Source organism: Agelaius phoeniceus, chromosome 17 (genome assembly GCF_051311805.1).
Source record: "Agelaius phoeniceus isolate bAgePho1 chromosome 17, bAgePho1.hap1, whole genome shotgun sequence".
NCBI lineage: Eukaryota > Metazoa > Chordata > Aves > Passeriformes > Icteridae > Agelaius > Agelaius phoeniceus.
In genome coordinates this window covers 16,095,190-16,122,556 of record NC_135281.1, presented here as the reverse complement: position 1 = coordinate 16,122,556, position 27,367 = coordinate 16,095,190, and the positions used below count along the sequence as shown (strand labels likewise).

At 37.8% G+C, this 27,367-nt stretch overlaps 1 protein-coding gene across 1 annotated transcript in view; it reads left to right on the top strand.

The window, feature by feature from the left end:
* LOC143695430 (uncharacterized) overlaps positions 1 to 24,971 on the top strand; it is a 33,545-nt gene extending 8,574 nt beyond the window's left edge. Inside the window, exon 3 of the mRNA XM_077187545.1 lies at positions 24,685 to 24,971. The gene's annotated coding sequence lies outside the window, so the exon portion shown is untranslated. The remainder of the gene's footprint in view (positions 1 to 24,684) is intronic.
* Positions 24,972 to 27,367: the final 2,396 nt, after the last annotated feature.

The window sequence follows — 27,367 nt, the reverse complement described above, 5'->3', positions numbered from 1 at the left end:
TGGGGTAGAAGACAGCACCTGAGACATTTTGGTAAGACTAGCAGAACTTTTTTTTTCCTATCTCTAGTATGTTGAGGAAAAGCATCTTGAGAAAGAATACATGAAGTCTCTTCAGTGGGGAGAAAGAGACAGAGAGAGAAAGTACTGCATATAATTTAGAATTCTCTGCCAAGTAACTTGCCGTAGAAGCTTCTGCAGGGACACTTTGTAAGCAAAGATTCCTTGGACTCTAGTAGGGGACTGAATGTTTTTGTAAAGATGTACAGCTTTACACTGCACGACTGGGTTCACTTTATTTACTGTGAAATGGCTGGCTGCCTGCCAAACTGAAAAAACACTCCCTTGCTAGCATTTTAGCTGAAGAAAAAAAAGGTAAAATAAGTACTTCAATATTGCTTTATTGCAGTTTTTAGACTCTACCCTTCAGACAGAAAAAGAAAAGAAATTTATTACAATAATAAATGACCCCCTCAAGATCTGAAAACTGCCAGGGCTCTCTGTCTCCTCATTTCTAATGAAGCTTTGCAATTTCAGCAAAGTCACAAAGTTGTGATTGTACCGATATACCACACCTGTACATACACGTGTGATGTGTAGGGATGAGTGACATGCTTTAATTGTATTTGTAAAGGGAAAGATCAAATGATCCCATAAAACATGGTACAGATCTCATGATTGATGATTTAATTTTCAACAAGGGAAGTTAAAAATGAGACTAAGAGAAGAGGGATCTCTGAAGTTACTCACTCTTGCAAATACAGATTGTGCACAAATCTGACACCGTTCATATGTGTTGAATGTGCATAAGGCATATTTCTGATTACAAGTCCATGGACGTTTCCCATTATTTCTGTATTTCTAAAGCAATGTCAATTCACAAAAGTGCAATTCCTTCATTCTTAAATGCCTGAGGAATTTAGCACAGTTGTCTGTGGGAAATGTTTCTATTGGTATTTGGAGGATGTATTTCACTTATACAGTGGTACTACAGGTACACTAGTATGTTAACCAGTAATTTGGATCTGTAATTTGCAGATGAAGAACAGTACTCCTGTGCTCCTTAAGGCTTTAAGTCAGCTCCAAGTTTCACTCTTCACCAACAACAAACACTCATTGGTTTACTGCTGTTTTCAGTCACACATGTTAATTTGCACTATTTAAACATTTTTTTCATACTTGTTCTACATCAAAAATATAATAAAGTAAAAAAGTAGAACTATAGACTAGGCTACACAAATATACATTGGTAGATATTAAGGGAAGCAGGAACCATTGTGACAGATTACCTAGATGATCTGGCATCTTGTTTTTCTGGTTATGTGGCAAATCTTTCCAGCTTCACTGATTACCACTGTCTCTACTACAGTAAATGTTCAATACCACAGATATTGTTAGGCAGTATTTAACTTGCATATGCCATGTGCTTTGTACATATTGAGCCTTAAAAATCAAACTCTCCCTTTGGGACAAGCAGTTTGAACCACAGTCACAACTGGATTTAGCTGTTAGCCTTTACTACTTAAAAGTCTCTAACAGAATTGCCATTTTATTTATTGACTTAGTATCTGGACTCAAATCAGACCTGCACCAGTGAGGTACATGTCAGTAGATATGAAGACAGATTTTGTATCTCCAGGGTCTCAAAGACAGTTGAATTGAAAGTACTTCCTTATGCTAGACAACAGAGAATATATATGTAAAAGCAAAATTTCTTTTGAGTTTTATTCTTCTCAATTATAGCCACTGCATATATTCTTATACGTACTTTGTGTTGTAAAGAGTTTTCCTGAACAATATAGATGTGCAAAACATGTCTTTTATTGAAGGATGGACAAGTAGTAGGCTTGAAGTCAAAGAGCTTTAGATAAAAATTAGATTGTGAAGCAAACAGGTATTGTTGTAGTGTGTTTTTATATTTTGTAATACTTTGAAGTAGTTTTGTTTTGTATCCCCATATTTTTCCCAAATGGTTTATCCCAAACTATACCCCCCTCCCTTTACCTGTGTTATCCCTCTCCCGGGATGAGATCATCCCCAAACCCCCACCCTGGCTCTCTGTCAATCACTCAGCCTCCCATCCCCTCCATCCAGAAGTTTCAGTCCAAGTCGTTGAGTGATCAGCCAGAGGCCAGGGGTCAGCCCCCCAAGCCTTGCCCCATACGCTGTCCTATATGTCTATCCCCCAGCATCCATCCCTTAGGGTCACTTAATGGTTGGTAGGATGTTATCTACTTTTGGTTTCCACCTCCCTTTAAATGTGACCTTGGCACATCTCCCGGGGCTCTTGGCAGGAGGCCCCTGAGGTGCAGGAGCTCCTTTGGGGGTCCTAATAAAACCTTAGATTAACCCCTGCTAAGAGTCGGCCCTTTATCATCTACCGATGTCTCTGGTGTCTCTTGTGCTGCAAAGGCGCCAGACCAGGTGCCCTCAGCACCCTCGGGGCACAGAGAGTGTCTGCCCCCAGCCCAGGTGCCCTCAGCACCCTCGGGGCACAGAGAGTGTCTCCCCACCAGCCCAGGTGCCCTCAGTACCCTCGGGGCACAGAGAGTGTCTACCCCCAGCCCAGGTGCCCTCAGCACCCTCGGGGCACAGAGAGTGTCTCCCCCCAGCCCAGGTGCCCTCAGTACCCTCGGGGCACACACAGACAGTGTCTCCCCCCAGCCCCGGTGCCCTCAGTACCCTCGGGGCACACACAGAGAGTGTCTCCCCCCAGCTCAGGTGCCCTCAGCACCCTCGGGGCACACACAGAGAGTGTCTGCCCCCAGCCCCGGTGCCCTCAGTACCCTCGGGGCACACACAGACAGTGTCTCCCCCCAGCCCAGGTGCCCTCAGCACCCTCGGGGCACACACAGAGAGTGTCTGCCCCCAGCCCAGGTGCCCTCAGCACCCTCGGGGCACACACAGACAGTGTCTCCTGCCAGCCCCGGTGCCCTCAGTACCCTCAGGGCACACACAGACAGTGTCTCCCCCCAGCCCAGGTGCCCTCAGTACCCTCGGGGCACACAAAGACAGTGTCTGCCCGCTGTGGGCCGTGTCGGGGCTGCCCCCCCCCGGTGTCTGCCGACTCGGGACCGGCCGAGGCTTCCTGAGAGGCTCGCAGAGGGACCGAGACAAGGTATTAGTCACAAATGAGACATCACAGTAAGACATCCTTCTTTGCGCATAACCTTTCTTTATGTAGAAAGCAAGTGTACAGTCCCATGCTGTGCTCTTCTTGCTGCTTGGCATGTTGGTACTAAGCATAGAAATAATAAACAATTTCAACTGTTTTCTTTGTTACAGAAAGAAATTCTGATTTAAGAAATATATGCTGTCTGTGACATCACATGCTACAGCTCCTAATTGTATGAATCTTTGGGGTTGGCCTTTGAGTTTTGTATTGACAGAGTACAGAAATCTGAATGTGCACAGAAAGGGGGAAGGGACCGAACTGTGCAGCTTCTAGGAAGCAGGAGCAACTAATGAGGATCCCACACAGAGATTTTCATTGTATGGTTCTTATGAGAGAAACTACATTGTGGAATAAATACCCAGACGATTGTTTAATTTTTAACCCATTCGTCACTAAGATGAAATCCTGCCAAAGTAGGTAGACATTTCCCAGAATGAAAAAATGGGTTCTACTTTTTGCAAAAGGATTGAAATTTTGTCTGGAAAAATCCACTAAAGCAGGAGTCCTTTTTTTATTAAGCAGATTTTACCAGATAGTGTCCTTTTTCAGTATATGGCATCATACAAATTATCCCCCAAAAGCTATATAGCAAAAGTTAATTTAATATGCTTGGAACAGCAACCATAAGAATCATGAGATTCTTTACAGGCAGAATGTAAACTTAAATATTTATAAGTATTTGCAATAATGTTTATTTCTATACTGTGATGACATAACAAAGAGTAACTGCTGAATATATAAAATTGTCATGTGTTATTTGCAACCTGAAAATGTTTCAGAATAGAGACCTCCCAATAGCTTTGACACCCACACATTCAGGTTGGAGCCTAAAATACATGAATCATCATGTTTTGGCTACTGAACTATACAAAATAACAAGCAAAGGCAATGCAAAGGGATTGCAGAGTAACATTACCTAAAGCAGTAATGATTTAGAAAAAAAAGTTCAAATTATTTCCTGCCATGTGGTGGGTGGTTTATTTTCTGGGTTTGGTTTTTCTGGGCTGTTACTTGTTTGTGAGGCTTTATACTTTTTATTTTTTATCATCAATGAAAATCATTATATTTCCTAAATTCATTTTCTTTCTTTTGAGAGGTAGTTGTTATTTGAACTTTCATCCCATTGCTTGACTACACTGGTTTTATGTTTATTTAACAAATAGGTTAATATCTTAGCACAATGCATGAGAGAACTGAATATGAAGGAGAATTTCTTATAAATTGTATTACATTCTTTTTATTTGCAACTGTTGTGTTTCTTGCTTTGTCATTATGATGCACTAATATTAGTGTGGACATAAATGAGTAGGCATATAGAAATAAATCTCAGATTCTATATTTTGTTCTGTTTGATTGTAAAACTCAAAACTCAGCTCTCAGTTTTTATCAGCAGCTGTTAAAATAAGGAAATTTCCAAGTGTAGTCATATAACTTAATACTAAACCTGGAAAATATAGATTATGACTGGTTGCATATGCATTTTTATTTTACCTTCTTTTACTATTTGAAGAATTAATCTAAAATCAGACCTTCCTTTTTGTGTAGCACGTGGTATACCTTTTTAACGTTGGGTAATAGAGTAATGCATGTGAAGCATCATTTAAAGCTTTTGCAGATGATGTTTCCTGCTTTCTGGGGAAGAGCAGCACAGATAGCTGTACTGACTGTTGGTTTTCAGTCCACTTCACTCTAGAGTTCCTATGTCTGGGATTCCAGTTACTCTGTTATTTGCAGCTGTATGAGTTATGCATATTTCTGCATACAGTCTTTTGAGAATAACAGAAGGCTCAGTATAACTAAGTGCCAGAAATCTCCTAGGGGCTTTTCCTCAATATTGTCATGGCATGTAAAACTTGCTCAATACAAGACAATCTCTATTTGTTTAATGTACGTACTGTTTATTCCTTATAAAGAATGTATTATTTACTTTCATTCTCGGATATCATTAAAGAAAACACCCCAGTTGTACTAAATGCAACTGGTAACTTCTGTTGGAGAACTTGTGTATGTTCTTCTATGTTAAAAGAATAACATTTTGTGTAGAATTTTCATTTCTTTCTCCCATTTCCTCAAGTTTTTGTTTTTCCACCATATACAACAGGATCCTTTTATTGCTTAGAAATTTGTGCTGCTGTATAAACAATAAGCACATAAACTAGCCTCATAATCAGAGAAATGCACATGTGTTTTATTTGTTACCTATAAAAATCATCAGACTCCTTTAGGTGTTCGCTGGAGGCAATACTTCTAGACACTTTAAAAGAGTTCAGGCACATTTTCTTCTGAAATATATGTGACATGATTTGCAATGGATTTATTTAGACGTTGCATGTTCCATTTCATTCATTCATTCTAACATTAATATGCACCTAATAATTTGAGAGACAGTGAAAAGCGTAGAATTCAAAAACCTGTATGAAAAGAATGGTATGGGAGGACAAAAGAAAGGAAAAATATGAATAAGGGGACGAAAAAAGAGAAAGTTTGCTAAAAGAAATAGAATTTTTAATTTGCTTATTCTTTTCCTGCTCTGAACTAGATTTATGCAAGGTCACTGCAAACTTTGAATGAAGAGCTAAATGATAACATTTCTGCTGACATTGTATTTGAGGTGGAAAATTAAGCTTCAGGTAAATTGCTTAATATAGGACTCAGTCTTTTACCAGTTTGGTTTTTTGTGGGTTTTTTGTTTGGTTGGTTGGTTGGTTTTGGTTTGGGGTTTTTGTTTGTTTGTTTGGTTTGGTTTTTTCTGTTGTTTTTGTTTGTTTGTTTGTTTTGTTTTATGTTTTGGTTCAATTTTGAGGGCTTTTTTTGGTTTGTTTTTTGGTTTTTGGGGCTTTGGAGTTTTTTCAGTAAGTGCCTTACTGCCAAAAAATTTACTTTAGTGGGGAAAAAAATATTAGTCCATGTCCTGGACTGTGTGCTGGCTCCTTTCCACTAAAAGAATCTATAACGTTTTCCACAGTTGACAGCTGAGATTCCTTCTGCAAGTGGGAATCCCTGGCTGAGGTAGAGCTGGCTTACAGCTACCTTGGCTTCCATCTGTTCCAAATGGTTATAAGAGATATGGAATATTGTCCTTCATAACTGAACTTCCGATAGAAGCACAGTTTTAAAAAAGCACAGTTTTAAAAAAAAAATGTTTTTTTAATTGTGTATGTATATTCATGGCTTATCATCTTCCTATGTGTAAGTCCTAAGCAGGTATTTATATGCTGTGTATATAAAAGGATTCTTTCAGCAGAAAATTTGTGATTTTGCACCATTTAATAGGTGAAATTTCTTTCGAGTATGTATCTTTCTGTCATTTCATTTTTGTAAAGAGTTGTTTCTCCCTTTATGTAGATATTTGACTGTTACTACGAAGAAACTGGGTATGCTTCCTTTGGGAAACTTATGCTGATTCCAGTTCCAAGACCTATCCATCTTAATATTTAATGCATAACATCTGTAGCCTGTTACAAAATGTTGATTGAGACACAATGAAGAGTAAGTAGGTCTAGTTTGAGGGTTTTTATTAAAATAGGGATTTCATAACAAATTCAAAACCCATTATTTTGAATTCAAAACATGACATCTAAGCTCACAAAGAGAAAATAATACTATTAACATCTCTAGTTTAAGTATAGGATCCAGAAGTACATAAAACTGACCAAACAAAAGGCAGCAAACTTTGCTTGAGAAATATATATACCAAAACTTTCATTTGTATCATCAATGTCTCATGTAAGGCGGAGAAAGCATGTTGGAGTTCATTAGTTTACTATGATACATGTAAAGGGAGTCATCATTACAACAGATAGCGCATACGGGATTGCAACAACTAGTTACATAATACGATGTAATTTATCCCTCACAATTGCTTCCTGTTTTGACATAAAGAATGTAATTGTTTATTATCTTGCAATATGTATGGTTTTGAAAATTGAAAGGAAATTAAAAGGGTACATTCGGGGCATCAAAGTGACTGGAGGATACCGTAGTCACAGTGCATAAAACCACAGAATCACAGATTATTCTGACTTGCAAGAGGCACAAAAGGATCATCAAAGTCCAAGCCCTGGCCCTGCACAGACACCCCAACAGTTCCACCCTGTGCCTGAGAGTGGTGTCCAAACACTCCTGGAGCTCTGGCAGCCTCAGGGCTGTGCTCCTTCCCCGGGGAGCCTGGGCAGTGCCCCAGCACCCTCTAGGGGAAGAGCCTTTTTCTAATACTCAACCTAAACCTACCTTATATAATTTCCTGACATTCCCTCAATTATTCCTAATTGATTATTGCTAATTATAACTTTTAACACAGAGTAGAGTAATAGTATGTGGTACTGCAGAATGCTATGGTGCTGTTGCGCTAGACTTGATATGAACAGCTGATTAGGAAAGATCCTACCCGAATGAATATGTTAGGGTGAGGCCCAAAAATATTAAGGTATATGAAATTATAATTTAGGATAACATTATGTGATTCAAGCAAGTTTGCCAGGAGAAGATAAAATCTCTGTCTATCAGAGATGGGAACTGAACATTGCCTTTATTCATCCATATTTTACTTTTCTAAAGATTCAACATACGACATGTTAACGGGAAAAGCAAAGATCACATCTTATGGAGATTTTTTAATTTGTTTCAGTATAAATGGAGCACATAATGAAATTAGTATGGCCAGGGACATTAAAAGTAAATTATCCAGTTCTTCATAGTCACACAATGTGTCTGGTCTCAGACATGAGTCTTCATAAGTCCAGATTTACTTAGGGACGTGATTGTCACAGATATTTAGAATTACCACCAGAGATGTGGACTGGTTAGTTATGAGTAATCAAGTGAATAAGTTTGAAAGATGGGGATATAATTTTAAAATAATGTTAGTATTCAATGCTGCAAATTTTTGGTTTTGTTGCTGTTATTATTCTTCCGGGGTCATTTTTAAATTGTGTTAAGGATTCATGCATACTTAGTACTAGTTAGCTCTAGTTTCTTAGGGGTCTTCTGTTGCTAGTCAATGAAAAGTGATTTGTCCAAAGGCAACAATACTCACAGAGTGAGATGGGGAAGATGATGGGAGACACTGATGGGTACCATTAGATATTTCAGACTGGAAGTTTAGGCTAATTCTTACTTTGATCTGCAACTATCATTCCAATTATGCAAAAAGTTGGGGTTTTTTGCACAGAAGGATTCTACACTGTTTGGCGATGTTTCTTATGATGATGGTTCATGACAATAACTTTAGATCCTATTTCATGGGGTTTTTTCAGAGTAGATCACTAGTTACTTTGACTCCTTTTTTAGCATACCAGCTGCAAAATTAAGGCAGAAATATTTAATTATTTCAGATTTACTGTAAACTGATTTGGATTTAGACTTTTCAGATAAAGCAGCTACACTTTAATTGGAAAGTGTTAGTTCAGGATGCGTGAATATATGCAATATTTGTATGTATGTGTGTGTTAAAAAACACTCCTTTAATATTGATGTAATTTACAAAATTACTCTAAACATTTGGAGTAGGAACATTTGAAGAAGATGCAGCTGTGACTCCTGATGCCTTTGGTTTAGGTAAGGTAGTAGATCTTGTGAAACAATGTCACATAGATCTATATGCCTGAGACTGATGGGGTTTGGGCAGCGGACCACGGCAAAGTCTGATTTGACGAATGTAGATATCTCTGTATCATCATGTTTCAGTATGAGTATAGCATTTGAAAATGCTTACTGATGGAATTTGTTTTGGTCCAGACTTTCATGTCAAGAAATACAGGGTTGTACTGTTTTCCCTTGAAAAACTGAGCAACATGTTGTTGAAGATGGACTAAAGAGGAGCTACTCTTTTCAAAAGGAAAGCTGAGGGGGTGGGTAGGGGTGATGTTAGTTTTCATCTCACAGCATGTAAAACCTGTCTAAGAGATTGATCCTAGAATCAGTGATACATTTTTAAAATGTACTTTACAGGCAGACATGGTTATGAGGAGTACTTACTAGGAAAATGTGAACAGCTTAGACATCTAAATTGTAGAAAAGATGGAGGTTAAAAATGTGCATAGTGATAGTTATCTCTGTCTGCCTCCACCATTTTTTATGACCAGCTTCTGGTGAAAAGACAATTGGGGCAAACTATTTCTGTTTCCTGAGCAATCCAGCAGCTGATGGAATATTACCATGGCATTCAGGTGGACATCCTCAGATAGCATCTGTAGGAGAAATGAATCTCATAAAATAAAAGTATGGCCTCCAAGAATTTATAGTATTTAATTTCTTTTTGCAGCTATCCCATTGTCACCTGCTTTACACTCCACTTTAATGACAAGCTTCTTGTAGCATTGTCTTATGTCCCATCTCTTGTAATTACTTAGTCTTGGGTGGCGCTTATTGCTCCATACAGCAAAGAGTCTCCAAACCCAACCCGATGAGTGGTACTTGCTGTTTGATCGATTTTGGTGATAATAAAAACCCCACAAAACTGAGCAAACAAAAAAATCATGTCCTTATTTCTAGCCCCCGACAAGCATTTCAACAGCACTTTTCAAATGTAAGGTACCTTATGACAGAAACAATAAGAATGAACACACTCCTGACTCAGCTGTGAATTCAATGGGGATTCTAAAGGTTTTCATCTGAGAGGCTATTTTAGGAGGTAAATTCTGTTGGTAGAACCCCATTCTGTGTAATATTACTGAATGTTTCCTTGGTGCCCATAGGAAACATTTGCAGGTGTTTCCTGGTTTGGGGTTTTTTTAATGTGCAAAAAGTAAATAGCAAGCACAATATGCTGCAAATTCCCTTTCCTGGTCCTTTTGCAGAAGAAAGGAGTGAAAGATTATGTGAGAAGTGAACTGTTACAAATCTATTTTAAAATACAGGGGAGTACATTTACGCCATGGATTTGCAAAACAGAAATTAATTGTTTTGTATTCTGCTAGGGTGGGCAAAGTTTTTTTCCTTCTCTTTTTGATTAAAAAAAAAGAAAGGAAGGAAGAAGACCTCTGTTCTTGACCTTGTTCATTGTTAGCATCTACAAAATATAGAGTATACAAACAAGATCTTACATGGAGCTGTGTCTCAGTGGTTTGTTTGTGAGTATTGTTATTAAACTCACATTTAAGTTAAAATAAATCAACAACATAAAGATAAAAAATAACCAGCTTAAAGGTTGTGTGAACCCTGATGTTCTGAGTGCAACAAGAGCCAAATGCTGTTTGCAGAAAACCAATGAAGCACAAAATATAGCAGCATGTGTCCCTCCCTGTGTGCATTATTATCTCTCACACATTATCTGAGGCACCCCATCTTGCACAGTGTGTGGCTGAATAACCCCCTGCTGCTGAGTGGATTCATGCCTGCTGTTCATTTTTGAAAAGTAATTTTGTACAATTATCCTGCTAAATATTGATAGCTTTCACCACTCCGGCCACGGCTAATTAAAACACACACTGTGTAAAATTTTAATTAGGATTCACGTCAGGGTGAATAATGATAAAAAGAAAGAAAGAAAAAAAAAAAGGAAAAGAGAAAAAAAAGGAAAGAAAGAGAGAAAAACAAAACCAACTGGTGTTTTGGGGGGACTTTATTTATGACCTGCTGGTTTGCAATTGAACCTCTTTTTATCCTCAGATTTATTTCCCCTCCCAGGTTGTTCTCAACTCCTGATCTTAGGGTGTGGAAGAAAAGAGTTCCTCAGTGTGAGCCTGTATTTTACACATTCTCAGTAGAAGGTTACATGTTTTCTACTGTGTTGGTTGCTATCCTTTCAATTGCACAATAATGACGGCAGGAACCAGGCATTTCCTGGGGATTGATGACCACTGAGCTGGAACCTTGGCCCCAAGGAAGAGAAGGCAGTCATTAACTTCAACTGGGCTTCATTCATATTCTATACATTGGTTTTGGTTGCACATAAGTCAAAATAATCATTGAAGGATAATATATGTGAGAGAGGAAATAAACCCCTATTTTAACTTACATGGCCCACATTATTCCATTTGCTTGAAAATGGAAAAAATTATGTAAAATCTATAGGAGATACTTCTCATGAAGAAATGTGTAAAATTTGAGGCAGTTGATTGTTATGTGTCAGCTGCATAGAAGCTTTGGAAGTGTTTTCAGGCTTCTCTGATAATGTTAAAATTTAATGCATGCAAGTTTTAATTAAAAAATTTATAGAAAAGGAGTTTTAAATTAGTTTTGGAGCAAGTTTACTCCAAAAGTAATTTAAATTCAAAAAGCCATCTACATTGTCTAGGGACATTTATTTCTGTTTGGGCGCTGACTTTGTTTCCCTCACCACTCTCCATATTTGAGGAATTTGCATTTAGGTGTTAGACAATTACAAGTGTGTCCATAATACAAGTAATTTCCTTCAGTGCACTAAAATAACATTACTTAGTGTTAACTTTCTAAGACTGCCACTTACTTAAGGCACTGCTAATTTTTTTTGCATCCATTGACTACATAACGGGCTTTCTTCAGTGACAAAGGGTAAAACCCAGAAGGACTTGTGTTCACAGACAAAACTTTAGGATCTTAGAATGGTAATGAAGGCAACAGCTGGCTACAGCTGAGCCTTTGGCAGCACGTCTTTTTAGTACATCTTATCTACAGAGGAGGCAAAGTCAGACAAGATTTTAAAGGACCTCTTGCTACACTTGTGCTGCCAATTTATATTTGCTCTATTCTCCTCAAACTGTGAAGGAAGAATTTAAATTGTAAGTATTGCTGGCTGGAGTATATGAATGATCCAAATTATGTAATGTGAATCAATGAAGAGACATCATCATTGTTTAGAGGTAAAATTAACTGAGTATGGAGAAAAGACTATTTGCATTCATAAAACACTGAATTTATTATCTTAATAATATTGGAAGAAGGTGTATAGGAAAGAAAGCTCCAATGTTAAATATTTGTCAAATGAGCCTTTATTATTTGTCAGTATGTAATTTAGTTAGGGGTAATTTATTTTTATTGCTGATTTTAGGGGGTCATTCTCTGTAATTCTCAGCATGCAGAATTCAGCAACTCCTAAAGCTGGTGGCTCCTTTGAGCTGAGAGTCCAGCCCTGGCCCATCTGATCCGTGCTTTGCCTAACTGTTAATGGAATGGAATCACAATATGTCTTTCAGCTCTTTTTTTATTTTTTAGGTCAAAATGTAACCTGTAGGAAAAAAATTTTTCCTCATATTATGTAAAAGTTATGTGTGCACTGTTTATGTATTTATAGATAGTGATTGCAGCTAAATTTTAGCTTATTTTCATATTCTGTTGTGGTTTGGATTTTTCTTTAGACAATATAAATATGATGACAGGTTCCTAACAGATTTACAGCTCTTCTAGAGCAAATAATAATTAATAGTCATAAATGTTTGCAACATTTAAACAGATGCAGAAGCCTAATATGACAAATACATATACTAATTTGGAAATCTGAAAAAGCTGCTGTGACTGTTTTCCAGCATGAAAAATCCTGCTTTTGAAGGGGCTGTCTTCCCAGGCAAAACAACAACCTCTGCTAATGAGCATGTTTGTCACTGTGGTGCATGTGGTAATTTGCTCTTACCGCATCGTTATGGAGCAGTAGGGGCCTGAGCCATCAAACCCATGATCAGTATGCTGCAGTTCATTTCACCCCATTTATGTTGGAGGTAATTCTGTGTTATCCACCTTCTGTCCACCAGTCCATTCAATGGGAATTGAACAAATACTGGGTACTAGTCATGCAACATAAGAAGAGATCAATAGCCTCGGGAGCTTTTGGGTCAGTCTGTAACAAAATATAATTGAGTTTGGCACTTAGATCTTCAGTGCCAAACTCAACTTAATCAGAGTTAATGTCATACCTGCTGAAGAACAAGATTCCCCCCCCCCCAGTATGGAAAAATTTGGATAGTTTGGCTGCCACAGAACATGTAGGGGTGCAATGTAAATATACACCATGCCATGGAACCACTTCTAAGCCTTTGGGGCTAAGCTCTGTGATGAGCTGCTGGGTTTCCACAGGTTCCAGATCCCGTGAAGATATTTCAGCTCAGGCATAGCATGAGGCTGAGTTGTCTACATTCACACCATGCTGTTGCTGAGTTAAGAAGCTGCCAGAACTCAGAGCCAGGAGGATATTAACTACTAGAAAACAGCACTGAGTGTATAGCACGCTGCAAACATGATACTTCACTCTGCCTGTTGCCCTTAACTTTATGACTGGTAAAAAACCAGTTTAACATGCCTCCGGCACTGAATAGACATTCAGCTATTGAAACAATGAACTCTGCTTAAACTTTTGTTTTCCTGTGCCAGTTCTCAGAACATCTTTAACAAAAGGAACAAAACTGACACCACTGCAATGCAATGTCTTTTCCTCTTTCATTAACTGGCAGTGCATAGATGTTAGGGGAAATGTAAAGTCACAGATTACGTAGTTTTGTTGTCAGGCCTTGGGAATTACTTTTCAATTTACTTTTAATTTTTAGAGACTACACGAAAGGCAGCAATGCTGCCATTTGCCATTAGATGTGGCAGCATTATAATGTTGACATTTCAGAATTGTAGAATATTGAATTTCTCCAGATGACAATGAGTATCCTGCATTTATATTTCTTTTTCTCCCCTTGTAACATGAACTTAACATCAACTGTTTTATTAACGTTATTTTGTTATTCAAGTATCAAGATACGCAAACCCTGAGCTTAAAGATATGGCTGGGAACTCCTCTGTTCTTCCGGTGACACTGATCATTAATGAAAATGAACTAAAAGTGGTTTCCTTTTTCATTGTGTAAGGAATGATCTCCATTTCTGCCTTGAGATAATGTTTTTGTTCAGTGCAATGATGAATTCTGTGTAGAATGCTTTCATCAGAAGCATAAAAAGAAAGCAGATGTGTTTACATTGTCTCCATGGAGACACAAAAGCACAAGCTAAATTCACACTAGGATCAGGGAGAAGATTCCTCCTACTTTGTCTTCCAGAGAAGGGGAATTGCAGACAGAATATTTGAAGCAAATGAGACAGAACTGACTATAGACCATTTTTCTTCCTTGCCTTTTCAGCAGAGGATTCTTTGATCCTTCAGTGAAGATTCCGGGATGCCATGATGGCTGCTTGTAGTTCTACTAGGATTTTGGTAAGAGTTCAAAGTACTGTAAGAATACTTGTATGAATAAGTTCTTGTATTAATGTTTTAAGTAATGATAAACTGGTAATTCTCTACAGCTACTTCATTCCTTGTCTCTAACATTGGAGTCACTTCCATTTATTGAGTGGGCAGGCATTATTAAACCATATGATGGTTATAAACCCTACGATGTTCCTTCTGTTCCTTCTGCTTCTCCTCCTCTTGTTTGGAGGACCATTGACTAGGTTTGCATAGACATTAACTATGAAATATTTTCCTACCATATTTCCATCCCTTTGCACATGTTTATTTTTGTGGACCTTTACAAACCACTGTTTCTCCAAGCAACTGCAGTTTGGCCATATGACACATCTGAAAACTGTTTGAGGCTCATAGTGACTGGGAAAGGGAGAAATTTTTTCCCTTTTCTGCTTTCTATCTGGAGACCGCTATTTATTTACAAGTGATACAGGGCTGAATATATCCTTTCAAAGTGACGTTGCTTTTTAAGTTAGCTGGAACTCAAGTAATAAAGGAAGAAGAGATCTTACCTTTAAATTTACCTTTTCCTTACCAGAGGAAAATAGGTCAGTACATTACGTATGTGACGTCAAATGAAACTTTGTGCAGTTTCTTATTCCACTCACCCAGCAGTACTTAGCAGTCTAGTAGATCAGCAGGATTATAAATCGACTGAATATGGTTTATTCCAATATGATTTATCCTGATTCCTGCTGCAGTCACAGGAATGGACATTACTGCTGTTAGTGACTTCTTAGTGTATTAGCTGCTCTTTTGTTTTTCCTTCTGACCAAATTAATGACTGTGTCACTATCTGCTGTCCAAAGAGAACTTTTGAGGGGGCTAGGGCATTGCTGAGGCACAGCACTTACCCAACTACCAAAGATTTGTTATTTAATACAGAACAAATTATCAGAAAAATAGAGGAGAAGGAACAGAATCAGTTGACATTTAAAAAGAAAACTGTTCTTGTAACCAGCTTAGTCCCCAAACAGTGGCATTTGAAATTCACCAGCCAGTTTGTTTTATTTTTGTGTGATGTGTTCACCCTTCCCAGGAAGCAAATGATACATAAGTATTCTTCACACTGCCCTAGAGGGGCCTTTACTTCTGCAGCCGCTATCAGCTTGTCTTCCTCTCATAACTACAAAGAGACGAAGAAAGCACAGATCATACTCTATCAGTTCTAGCAATCTATGGCATCTCAGTTCCAAGTAAACAGTGGGACCGGGTCTTGAGGTTAAATATGAGAAAACAAGCCATATAAGTTATTCCTGCTGATATAAGTAGAGGAGCTCTTTTAAAAATTAATATATAGATACAAACTGACTTGGCTTGCTGTCGTTAACTTTGATCACTTTGTAACTGATGTACACTAGGGACTTTAGGTTTGCCCGGTTCCTGACCTTTTAGTGGAAGAGAAACGACCTAAAAAGATAATCAGATACTCTTCTCCCCTCAGTTTGAGCTGAGCTACAAATTTAGGTAAGGAAGGCTGTAATCCTGATAATAATCTTCCATGTCTATACAGTTATCTTTTGGTCATAACATTATCCAGCACTTTTCTCAAACCTCTTTGAAAGAATGGCACCTTAATGGCAGCAAGTGTCATTATATTCATCCTGTGGCTAAATAATGAGGCGCTGAGATCCCAAGGAAATAGAGTAAAGGGTGATTTATGACTGCTGATCTGACTCATGCTATTGGTGCATGAAGGTGACAGAACATAGAAAGGTGATGTCTTATCCAGTTAATTTAGTGAGAGGGAAAGCGAATGTGTAATATGATTGTTCTCACACAGCTTAACCTTGCACATGTGGTTTAAAACCCCAGGTTGGGATACTAGTCTCTCTTTGATTCCTACATAGTCAAAAGAGAGAGATAGTCCCGCCATTATCTTTTACAGGAGCTGTAGAGAACAGAAGCCTAATCTTACTCCAATTCCTGCTTCTAAATGGTTGAGATTTACTTCATTTTTTTATTGAATTTTTATTAAGAGTCAATGTTAAATACTGCAAAAGAAACTGATATATCAATACTGTTTCTGCCAGGAAAGCCAGTTAAAATGGAAGAGCGTCTGTACATTTAAAACAAGATTTGTTGATAGACTGTGTGAATCTAAAGGCAAACTGCTGATAGATTATTGGACATTTTCCCTGAATATTTTACACAAACTTATTATTTGTTCATTCAGTAAACCTGGAGCACTTCAAAGCAACTATTTGCATGAAACACAGCATTTTGATTGGCAGAATTCCATCATCATTGGTACAGTTGTCAAACAGATACATAAAAAATAGGCAGCTAATATTTTTATCCTGAAGGGACAGCTCAAGCCAAAAGCATAATTTTTAGATGGAACATCCTGATGGTGTTAGTGCGTACACACCTATTGGTGGGAAAAAAATGGCCAGTGCTGTCTGGGAAGTCTGTTTCAGAGGACTTGCTTGAAGATTCTACACAAGCAAGTGTTCAATTACAGGCTTCACTTCAAATTACTGCTAGCAGAAGCATTTATCCTTCTTATTGTCATTCTTCTTTTAGAGTTATAGTGAGTTACAATGTCTGAAAAGGTTATGAAGTATGAGTTGAGAGGAGGAGGTGATCATTCCTACATGAGAGCAAAACTGGTGACCCTTGTATTATACTGCAGGAACATAACGCTTCCTGGTATTTGTTAGGGTAGAAAAGCCACATAAGTTAAAGGATGAAGCTAAGTAAACCCTGTGAAACTGCATTCAAGGGTAGTTACTCAAATGCATTCAGTTCAACTGCACTTAGATAGTTTTTCCTTTTTGTATTTCATTACACTTTCATGTAAATAGACCTTTGTTTGTCTCAAATCCTGGGTAAAACTGCATATATATAGGCAGTTAGGAAAAAGACTAATTATTTATTTCCACCTTGGAGGAAACAATAACTGACCATCTGCGTCACAAAGTAGACAAAATCAATTGAAAAACAATAGTTTTACAAACCCTGTCAGGCTGTAACATACTTACAAATAAAGTTATGCATAACCAACAACTTCATAAATATGAAGGTCTGTTTGCAGAAAATTACAAATGTTTTATTCATGCCATACATTGTTCATTACGGATAAAATCCCTGCATATTTGATTGCAAGATCAAATCCTCCTGCGTCCTTCTCTTGTATGTGTAGGAAAGTGAAGAAAGTATATATTTGCCAGCAAAATCTAAATCCTCTGAAGGTGAGTGGGCTAATTGTGCAGAAGTCTTTTGCTAGCTGTAGAAGTGTTTCTGTGGAGCTATTTAACGAAGTTTCTTTTCACAGTACCTCTCTTTAAAGGGGGCGGCTTCTTCATTGCAGAGAAATCGTATATATGTGGCTTTCGATTCATAATGCTTCCTGGTGCTGAAATGTAAAGGCTCAGGCTGAGTTGAACCAGCAAAAAAACCACCCCTAATTATGATTTCTCATAATCAGTCTCCCTACAAAACCAAAATAAAGACAAAATGCACCTTAACTTGCTAAAAAGAAGAGAGAAAGAAAGGAAGAAAGGAAAAGAGAAGAAAAAAAAATAAGGAGATATGAGGGTATTTCTCTTCTTGAGAACCTCAAGGATAAACTTATTGGCTGCTTGCTCACTGTGGATGTGATCAACCAAAGTAGTGCATTCAAGAGATTCTGAATATCATTCTTTCCACTCTTTTACATCTGTTATGATGCCAGGTTTTGGAAAGGACATTCAGAAAAAGTTGGCCATGGAAAGCATGAGGGGAAGGGCCAAGATCATAATTCAAGCCTTCAGCCTGGCTGTTTTTCTTGTAGTTACAGTGCAATGCCAAAACTGCTTGCATGCAGACTTCCAGTGTAGTTCTGATCACACTCACCGCCAACAAATTTCAAGCCAGAGGTGGAGATGCTACAACATGGAGGTGCTTTTTTGGCCCATAGAGTACATGTCTCCTCCTTGCAATACCACAAAAAAAGTTTATATTACTCAGGATAAATGAGGAGTAGAATTAACAAATAAAGGCATTTGACTATTAACGTGTCAAATAAATTCAACAAATAAAATTAAGTAGAGCAATAGAAGTAAATGTAAAGTGACAAACCTTTTTTGTTGCCATTTTGTGCCTTTTGAATACAGTCTTAACCTGGTATATATGTTATACCTATGAAATATACATGATCATTGTTAAGGAAAGAAGAGGAACATCTTCAGTCAGCTGGTGATTAGTTTAGATCATTTTCTCAAAGCTAGACTGAATAATATGTACATAGTACAGTCTATCATTCATTATTTACAAGAATTTTCTAAAAAATTTTTGAGAAGGAAAACCTGGAATTTGGTAGATTAATGATCACAAAAATTCAGTAGTTCATACAAGAATAATCAAACTGCAGTGAGAGTATTTACCTTTAAATTAGCAGTCTTGTACAGTGGCTTCTACCCTAGAAAAAATTTCTCTTTTCCACTGTAGCTTGCCTGTTGGTTATTATAGAGTCAGTCGCCACCTTGATCCCCACTACTCTCTAAGCTCCAGCATTTCAACTGGCGGTTCCATCTCTCGGTGTTTACTCAGTACAGCTTCAAGCAGAAGAACCCATTGACATCAGTGGGAGCTGGGCCTAAATAAGAACAGCAGATTCTGGCCCCTGAATTGTAACTCTTTGTGCAATGCATGTTCCCTGCTAGTTGGGACACACATTTATGTAACTCTTTATGGAAGATTTTTGGTTTTCATTTGTGCAGCAGAACAATGAAAACTGACTAACCTTACCCATAAACTTACTAGAGCCTTGAGGGCATCTGGAGGGGAACTTGTGAAAGTGCTCAGTGCTTTCCATTCAGATGTTACATTATCTCTTGAATTTAACTGAACTCAGGTAAGACACTGGCGCTTCAGGTTTATAATTTTCAGAGAGGCTTAAATTCAGCAATGTGCTGGATCAGCTGTCCTCTTTTCTCCTAAGCAGTGCATTTACAGCACACACATGCTCTCAGGTGATTATTCTCTTATCGATTATGGTATCTAACTTTTCCTGATAAATCTAGTTCATGTAAATCAACAGTTCAAATGATGTGTTTTCTGGGTCTCAGGAGGAGATGTATGGCTCACTTTTGGTTTAGTAACTTAGGGAGATTGAGTTTTGAATAATGTAAATGGGAGGCGGGTGATAATTTGTAATGCTATGAATGCAATTAGTGAGATAAATACAGAGCTAGATTCATTTTCTCTGAAAAGAGGCAGTCTGATTGCTATGCAAAAAGCACTTTCATTTGTGATACTGGCTGTTCATAATGTGGTTTGCAATGCACAAAGTAGCATTTTGATTTAGAGCTTTAAAGAATTCTGGGATGAATAAAACATGAAATTAATTGCCAGAGAAGAACCTTTGCCAGACTAGATGAGATCTACTGTACTGAATAGAAAATATAACTTATGACAGGGTCTGTTCCACTCCCAAAGGAAATTATGTCAATACCAAGAAAGGTTAAAAAGCACTTCAAATAATTTGCAGTCCTGTTCATACGTGGGTTGAGGGTGCATATGTAGGTTGAGGGTAAACATATATTCATGTGTCCTATCATCCTGCACCAGGTATTAGAACAGAAATATGTAAAACATCAAACTCCATGCTTTGTATTAATGTATTTGAATGATTTGCAGTCAATTTTCACCTAAGGAAAGCTGTCAAGTTGGGAGAATAGGCAAATTTAGATGTTTTGATATATGGAGGTGTTACCAAAATCCTTGAAATATTTGGGAGAAATAAGACTCTTTGCCTTTTTAGTGTTAGGGAGTAAGACTACTTTATTCTTGACTAAGAAGTGCGTGTATGCAGCTCCACACAGACCCCAATACAAGACTTTTTCACTTCTCAATACACTTTTAGCAAACAAAGAAATTGATGTTCATTGGTTCTAAGTTGCATTAACTCTCTTCATTAGTTAGTGTTCTGTCCCCTATTGGTTATTGATTTCTCACTCTTCATGCTAATCTGGTCCACATTCTTTAGTCTTTATCACTTGCTCAGATGGGGAGACTCCAGCTTTCCAGGCCTTAATCTCCTTTGTATCTTCTGGTTATGCCAATGTCCTTGAAGGACCCTAAATTTAAAATCTCAGATGCCCAATCTTCAAATCCCTTTGGTTTTGTTTATTGAAGCTTGTCAGGGTTAGTTTTAACAAACTTTAGGTTTGGATGATTTAATGATCCAAATAACAATGTCTGTGAAGTAACTTAACTGATGCTGGCCAAGAGCAGGTACTACATACAACTAATTAAAAATTAACTGGGAAAGTTAGATAATTTCCAACAGAGGATCCTAAGTCTCTATGTGAAGTTGTATCTTAAATGTTCAAAGTACTTATAAAATCCTGCTGAAATCAGGGAACACTCCACATGCCCATGAGAATCCTGGGTATCTGTTTAGGAATCTCAATTTATGTGTGTGTGTTTGAAAAGATTGGGTGGAAGATTGGGTGTGAATCTCTGAGTAGCTGTTGCTGAAGCCAACAACTGTTGCCCTTTCAATAGATGGATTTATAGGGGAACTTTAATCAATATAGGAGAACTTAATTTCTGTCTCACAGTAGAAGTTCAGAAGAACAAATTGAATGTGCATATATAATTTTAGGAAACATATAGTAGTGAATATTATTTGAGCTACATTATTTTTTACCGAGCTATTAAATTCAGCTGAGGTTTGTTGTGGATTTGCCTTGAATGAATAAAGGAGCAGGGTTTCTTTAGGTTGCTAACAAGTAAATTTTGTTCACTTTAATTCATGTTGTATTTTGTACCTAGATTCCACTTGAACACCCCTTGGAAGTGAAATCCAGAAAACAAACCAGTCTGGAACAAAGTAGGAAAAAATGCCATGAGGGAAATTAATAACCAAAGGAAGAGGAGCAACAGCTATCCTTCTTTTGACAGATTCTTACACAAAATACACACAAACTCCTACAAATCTAGAGCTATAAAATTTAATATTCCAATATGCTACTAGAAAGCACATTAAAGGGTTGTGTACATGTGTTGAGTGTCATATGATCTGTAGGAGAAGAAAAAAGATAGTTTTGAACCTCCTTGTCTAGTGAATCATGCCAGAGACCTCACTGAAAATCACAATCCTACTGGAGGCTGCGATAGGAGGGAGTCTTCTGATGTGGAGTATGGGAATGTGATCTCAGAGCGTGATTCTTTTGTTTGTAACCTCAGTGATAACAAAGATACGGAAGAAGGAGATGAAAAGAAGTTTAAAGGAAGGAATGCATGGCATGAGTGAAGATTTTTTTTTCCAAAATGTGCGTAGGTTTCATGAATTACTATTTATTTCTATGTGAATTATGAATTAAAGGTAGAAAGCTTAGGGGATTCACGGGACCATCCAGCAGAGGAAGAGATAAGCAGAATATTTAGCTAAATGATCTTGAAATTAATAAAATAGTCATACCAAAACAACTTTTGTATCAGTATTTGTTACACTTTTATTGATATATTTTAGCTGGATATTTTCTGCAGATCTGTGAATACCAGTGAGATTAAGTATCTTTTAAGCAAATAGAGAAAGAAGGTAGAGATTTCTCTGAGAAATTAATATCCATACCCTAGATATTCAGGGTTTTGTCTGCAATGTAATTAAGCAGAATTTGAGCTCTTTCACATGTAAATTAGGTCACTGAGAGCACTGCCAATCTTAATCCTTTTTCTCATTGTTTACTGGACTTTGCAGGTTTACAGGCTACCTTTTAATTGGAAATTCTTAACATTTAAATATTTGTGTCTTTTCAGCATTTCGTTTCTATCATATTATATTATAGGATGCAAATCATACCACAGTCAATTTAATTTTGGATTAATGACTGTGCCTTCTTAGACTTCCCTGAGGCAGCATTTATTAAAAGGACAGTTCAAAAAAAACTATCTTACCTTAAAATTTCTAGACTCATGAGTATTTCCCCAGTCTATGGATATTGAATCTCTGTATTTGACCTGTTGCACTTGTAATAAATAAATGAAATATATTTGTTTATGAAAAATTTCAGCTGCCTATCAGAGCAGGCATGAAAAATTTTCACATATTAAGATCTCTTTAAATCACAAAACATGATTATAAACCTATTTGTGCCTAGCTCAAGTATTGTGGATCAGATCTTCAGATCTTCAGCTGTGGTTACCACTTGTATGTGTTGTCTGTGGACATATTCCGTTTACATCCAGAAGTCTAGAGAGTAGTTTGTGGCTGTTGGATCTTTTTTTTTTTTTCTGTATGCAATTCTCACATTTAGTCTCTGTACAAGTGGTATTTCAAAAGACGAAAAAAAAGAATATGTGCAAACTGTGTGTGGGGCAGCTGTGAAAAAATTTGATTAATGGGTTAAGAATGGATAGTTTGGAATTCTCAGGATAATGTTATGTGGCTCTGGATGAAACCATAAAAGCCTTCTCCTGTTCAAAGGTCACATGTACCATCTTGGGACTCTCATGTTTTCCAAAGACCATGTTGTTTACACACATGATTATTGCATCAAATCAGCACATGGTGTTGCAGCAGTATGAGTATCGTGTTACTTGGCATTTCAATAGCTGTTCTCCAGTGGAGAGAGGGTTTGTCATACTGGTAAAAAGATTCAAATGTAGTTTATTGATGTCCATATTAGGGATTGTGCAAGAATGACACTAATTAAAGAAAGGAAAATTAAAAGCCCAGCTCTTTAAGTCAAGTACCTAATGCTGGTTCAAAACCTAGGTTAAGCAAGGATAAAAAATACACTAGAGTCAGGGGAGGAAGAAAACCCAAACTCTTTAAGTAACCTTGAATGGGTTCATGAGATATTAACTGAATATAAACTGACCCAGTGACTCTCTAGTTTGTTGTTTCCTAGACAAATAGGACCAAAAGGTACACTGAGAGACTATCAGAACATTCCCTGAGTTCCAAACCAGGATTTACTGTCCTTTGCAATATGTTTGCTTGGCCTGGACTTAACGACCATCACAATGTCCACTTAGTAACCTATCCCCTTGTTTCACTTTGATTGCTCTTAGAATAGGCCCATCCATTCCCCACACAGATTCAAAAGCTGTTACCATGTTTCCCTTTGACCTCCTAAGACTGAAGAAAATTAATTTCAGTCTCTTTTGTAGTAGGTCCTTTTTCTGGTCGTTCTTGTTCTCCTCTCCATTCTCTCCATGTTCTTCTTGTGTTTCTTGATTTTTTTTTGGATGGAGTTGATATTGCATTCCAGCTGAGGTTTTAGCAGTGTTAAAGAGCCCAGAATAATTCTTTTGCCTGTCCTGCAGGTAGTATTAGCCTTTAGGAAAACCAGAAGTATGGTTGCACATTTTTGCAAAAGTGTGACATTTTTAAAATACGTTAGCTGATTTATGGGGCTCTTTTGTACCGTTAATTTGACCTACATGTCATACATAGCTATCATCCATTTAATTTCCACTGCTGTTCTTAATTATTTTTCCACTTTTGCAAGATTTTTTTGCATTGCCATCCTGTCTGTGATCAGAATATGAAGGTACTTGCTGATGGATAATTATACACCATGCAATGCTTTTGCTGGAAAGACCTACTTGTCTGTTTCTGGTGTTTGGCAAGGAAGCAGATCTGGGTTCCACCTGCTCCTCTCTTGGAACTCCCACACTGGAAATGTGTATGCATGTGTGTGTGTTCTGATAAATAGGATGGAGGATATGAATTTGTTTCTCATGGAAGATGAAGATTTTGCAGAGGTGCCATGTGTAATGTAGCACTGGACCAGCCAAGAATTGTGCATTTTAGTGAACTCTGTTGTAGACTGACTGCACTTCTCTGTACTCAGACTGATCTGATCTCGTGAGGTGTGTAGGGCCCTTGCCAGCTCACCTTGTATCTGCTTGAGCTAGCGGACCTTATGGCCAGGCAGCCATTTTTCTCTTTTAAATTTGATTTGATTGTTTTGTCAAAAGATTAATTCTTAAAAGCTAAAGATTGACAATTTTATTGTCTTCAGGATTTGCGGGGTGTATCAATACAAATCTTAATACTATTATTTGAAGAATGCCAGAGTGAATAAGAAGAAATGTATGTTTCTATAAACAGAGAATGTGATACTGCTACTGTTATATATAACAAACTGCTAAAGAGAATTTTTTTTAGTTCTGACATTTGAACAAGCCTATTAAGAGCAAGTCACAAGCTATTTTGTTTTCAGCCATTCAAAGCTGCCCAGTTTAGACACATTCCTTGTTTGCTTTGTGGTAGCTTGAAACCATTTTGTTCTACATCTGTATGGTCATCTTGATGAAATTTTAATGGGAAAGGCAGACGCATAAGGCCTGGTGAACTAACAATCAGGGATAAGGTCACCATCTGCTCATTTAGTCAAAGTTTCGTGCTTAGAATTGCTTTTTACATTCAATTACAGGCCCTGAATGGCTCCTACAAGGATCAAATGAAAACAGGAAGGCAACAGAAGGCACCTGTCTGTTGTACAGAAACTTGTGGCAGAACTTCTTGATGTTTGGGTCCATTAAATTTCCTGAAGCATTCTTGGGAATACCTTTGGCTTTTACTTTGCTTTCAGAATTTTCTCAGCTCATTACATGTCCTTGATCTTCTGTACTCTACTGTTGCTCAGACTGCGGTGTTTTCCTGTACTGAAAAAACGGGACTGACTGATTCTCATGGTAATGAAAGATTCTGCACAGATAATTCCTACTCCTGGCTTAATCCTTGGGTTTGGAGTGGCTGTACATATTGAGTGTAAAACAAATTCTCAAATCCTGGTATTTGTACCATCTGAGTAAGGAGGGAGCAAAATGAGAGCATTGGAGAAAACAAATCAGGGGCACTGATTTGGTTTTGCCATCTCTTTTCTGTTTTGTTTTGGGCTTTAATTAAAATGTCTTTTGAATTTTGAGCTCTCTGAAATCTGGGGAGTGGGTGGGTACTAGTTACTAGTATGTATTTTTTATCTTAGGGTTATGATCCTGTTCTTCTTCTAGTCAAGGTAAATCCTACTGATTTGCAAGGAAGCTGAAACTGACTTGTGACTACACAACATACCAAAGTACTTTATACTCCAGGAATCTGTGTCACCTTTCAGGAATATTTTTTCAGGCTTTTTCATTTTTAAAATCTACTCTCTGATTATAATGGTATTTTAGTTGTATCAAACCAACGGATGTGTAAAATGTTTGTTTCTGTGAGTCCATTTCATTACCATGTTACTGCTTGTGCTGTAACCATTTCTTCTGGAACCCAAGCTGAAAAACCATTTGTTAATATATCATACATCTCTAAAGTTTCTTATAACTCCTGCTGTGAGACAGGGTCTCTATCAGCCTCAATGACTGCAACTGCTATACAGCACAGTGGCCACTTGTCAAGATTTGGGTGGCACCACAGAAGTACTACAGGGACCCTTGTATGTTTTACCCCAGGAAAGATTATCCCATTTTCAAGAACATATCTGTTATGGAGAAGTACTCTTCATTTCATTCTGGGGGCTTGGTTGGAAATTGCCAATGACGTGTATATCCTTCCATTCTCCTGAAGTTTTGTTTTGTTATGGCAAGTCCATATGGCCCTTTTGGTCATTCAGGTGCTTGCCTGGGAACTGAGGCACAGGGTATGTGGCACAGCCCTGCATGTCTGATTCCACTGTCCATGCCACTGCTGCTCCTGCTTTAGAAAATGGGATGAGGCTGCAGGCATGGGAACGGAGGAATAATTTAATAAGTACTTGGTTTACAAGGACTTATTGCATAAAAGAACATGTAGTCTGTTTCAAGAGGAGATTTTCACAATTTGCCAAGCTTTTGTTCCCTTCTTCTAGCTATGTATTCATTCAGTATTGCTGCTGCGTTTGGTGGCCTGTGCTTTCCAGCCATGCCATGCAGTGTTATTTAACTGTCTGTAAGCATATTTATCTGTGCAATTCAACTTTCATCCATATTTTTCTGTGTTAACATTTCTTCATAGCATAATCTTACTCTTTTTAAGCTTTTTAACCCTTTGAATGTGGACTCATAATTTTCATCACCTATACAAAAATGCTACAATCTGAGGACAAGCCTTTGGAACAGGTAGGTACATATTGCCATTTGTGCAGGCAGGGGAACTAAGCATCATGCTTTTAGAGTCACATTTTCACAGAGCAGAACTGATACCATTGCCTTCCCTTGGGATCCCACCTCAGTGATGGGCCGATCAATCGGCACATTGTTGTCATCCATTCCACTTTGAAACAGTTTATTTTCTGCTTTAGATCCAATTATTTTGAACAGAGCTCTATAAAAAGTAAAACAGTTTATATCAATTAGTAGAAGCAAACATATGTTCTGTAGCTGTGCAAAGATCCTATTTAAAATTCTCAAGTAAAGTTAAGACGTGCATATTTTAAAATAAAACATAACATGTCACATATGATTGTGGCAGAAGGGGAGCTGAAATGCAAAAACATTATGAACGCCACAGAAGAGGCTGTGTGAAAACCTAGAAATATTGATATGTCACCTAGTTACTGTGTGAGAAGCTCTGGGAAAGACTTGTGCATCATGTGCTTTGCAGGACAATTTCTTTGGCATAACAATTGAGTGGCAGCCTGCATGATTTGCTGCCTCTGAGGCCTGACAGGAAAGAGTACAACCAAATTTCTGGCCATGCAGGACACGGGCTCTTGCTGACTTACCACCTTGGTCACCAAGCAGCTGAGGTGTCCATCATCTCTCACAGAACAGCTGCTCAGTGGAAGGGATCAACCCCAATGGGCCAAACAGCCTGTGCTGCCTTTTACCTGCCCAAGTCATCTCATGTGTGATAGGACCTTTGCTGCATTTTGGGACACTGATGAGGAAAGGGTAATTGAAAAGAGGGAGCAAGCAAAAATAAATTGACAAGGAAGTACAACAAAAGAGGGGAAAGACAAAAAAGTTTGGTCTTTGCTATTCTAAAACTGAGGGGGCAGCAGTGTGAGTGATGGTAGGACATTATAGGATTGGTTGGGAGTTTCTGAGGACAAGAGAAGTAGGAGATACTGTAAGGGAAGGGAACATGGTTAGAGATGGCAGAAGTACAGAGTTATCTCAAAGCAGGGAACACAAGTC